Source organism: Palaemon carinicauda, unplaced genomic scaffold, assembly GCF_036898095.1.
Source record: "Palaemon carinicauda isolate YSFRI2023 unplaced genomic scaffold, ASM3689809v2 scaffold380, whole genome shotgun sequence".
NCBI classification, from domain to species: Eukaryota; Metazoa; Arthropoda; class Malacostraca; order Decapoda; family Palaemonidae; genus Palaemon; species Palaemon carinicauda.
In genome coordinates this window covers 91865-94364 of record NW_027171475.1, presented here as the reverse complement: position 1 = coordinate 94364, position 2500 = coordinate 91865, and positions in this window count along the sequence as shown.

Sequence of the window (2500 nt, the reverse complement as noted above, 5' to 3'; positions counted from 1 at the left end):
TGGACAAGCAATAAGAAGCTAATTATTAAAACATTATATATATATATATATATATATATATATATATATATATATATATATATATATATATATATATATATATATATGTATGTGTGTGTGTGTGTGTGTGTGTGTATGTATATGTATATGTATATGTATATATATATATATATATATATATATATATATATATATATATATATATATATATATATATATATATATATATATATATAAATATAAACCACAATGGCATTTAATACCGAATTCTACTTTTGGAAGTACATATCCACTGGAAATTCATTCATAATAAATGATTCTGGCTGGACTGGACAAGGATTCGAACCTAAGCCATGGGCCGAAACAATGCCTGCAGGAGCGACGTTATCAATTGAGCTCTTGGTAATGTTGTTACTAGAAGCATATTTTCGGCTGAAGGCATAGGTTAGAATCTGCCCATCCAGAAGCATTTATTATAAATGAATTTCCAGTGGATATACATTCCCATAGGTAAATTTGGCATTAAATGCTATTGTGGTGGATGTTTACATTGATTAAAATCACAATTGTTAGTGTGATATATATATATATATATATATATAAATATATATATATATATATATATATATATATATATATATATATATATATATATATATATATATATGTATGTATAATGTGTTTGTGTGTATGTTTTTGTAGGTATGTGACTGTCACACACACACATTTATCTTCAAATGCTAAGTATCTAGCCTCAGAGATTCTTTAACATCTATTTTAATGACCACTACTTCGAGCATCAGAGGCTCTTTAACTTCTATTTTGATGTGCCTTAATTTCAGTATTAAAGACCCTTTGACCCCTTTATTTTGAGACACCTTACCTTATGAATAGAGGCTTTTTGGCTTCTATTTAGTAGTGCCTCACTTCTAGCATTATAGGTTCTTTGACATCTATTTTGAGGCACTTTACCTCTGTTTTGATTCGAATTACCTATAGTATTAAGGCCTCTTTGGTCTCTATTTTGAGGCACATACCATTAGCATTAAGGTCTCTCTGACCTCTAGTTTGAGGTTCTTTAACCAATATTTTGTGGTACTATAGTTTTAGCATTAGAGGTTCCTTGACCTCTATTTTGAGGTGACTTACATCTAGCATTAGAGTTTCTTTTATCATTAGAGGCATTTTGACCTCTTATTTCGAGTCGGTTTACCTTTAGTATCAGAGGCTCTAACATCTTTTTGAGGTGCCATACTTTTAGCATTAGAGACTCGTTAACCTCTATTTTGAGGTGCCATACATCTATCATTAGAGGCTCTTTAACGTTTATTTAATGGGGTCTTACTTCTACCATTAGAGGGTATTTAACCTCCATTTTGAGGTGCTATACTTCTAGCATTAGAGGTTCTTTGACCTCTACAACGAGGTTCCTTTCCTCTAGTATTAGAGGCCTTTTAACCTCTATTTGATAGCTCATTACCACTAGCATTAAAGAACCTCTGACATCCATTTTTGAAGTGACATACGTCTAGCATTAGAGGTTCTTTGACATCTATTTTGAGATGCCATACTTCTAGTAATAGAGGCTTTTTGGCCTCTACATTGAAGTTACTTACCTTTAGCAATAGAGGCTTTTTGACCGTTATTTATTAGCTCTTTACCTTTAGCATTAGAGGTTCTTTGACCTCTGTTTTGAGGTGCCATACCTCTAGTATTAGAGACTCCTTGGCTTCTGTATGGTTGCTCCTTACTTCTAGCATTAGAGGGTCTATGATATTTATTTTTGAAGCACTATACTTCCAGCATTAGAAGTTTCTTGACATCCATTTAGAGGTGCCATACTTTAAGTATTGGAGGCTTCGCTTCGATCTGTGGTTGCAGGTGCCATACTTCTAGTATTAGATGCTCTTTGACCTCTATATTGAAATTCCTTACCTCTAGTATTAGAGACTCTTTGGCTTCTTTTTAGTAGGTTTTTACTTCTAGCATTAGAACGTCTTTGACATCTAATATTGAAGTTCCATACTATTAACCTTAGAAGTTCTTTTACATCTATTTTGAGGTGCTATATATGTAGTATTAAAAGCTCATTGACGTCAATATCGAGGTTCCTTACCTTCAGCACTAGAGCCTTTTTTACCTCTATTTTGAAGTGCCATACATCTAGCATTAGGTAAACTTTGAACTTTGTTATGAGTTTCCATATTTCTTGCATTTAAATTATCCTTTTTCGGCATATTTGTCGTGGCTTTTTTTACTTCGCTTCATCTACACAATTAGGGCAAAGTCATTTCAATATTTTATCACTTTGTCTCTGATTTTGGGGTCTATAAAGACACACTTCTTGTGGTATTACCTTCCACAGCATTCACATCCTATTTACTCCCCCCCCCACCAAAAATCCACATAAAAGGCAACTATTTGTCATGGTTTAGTTTTATCTTTAACTTGTGTTCCTTCGTGAGGATAACTGAAGGAATTTAAACTAGAACACAGCTCA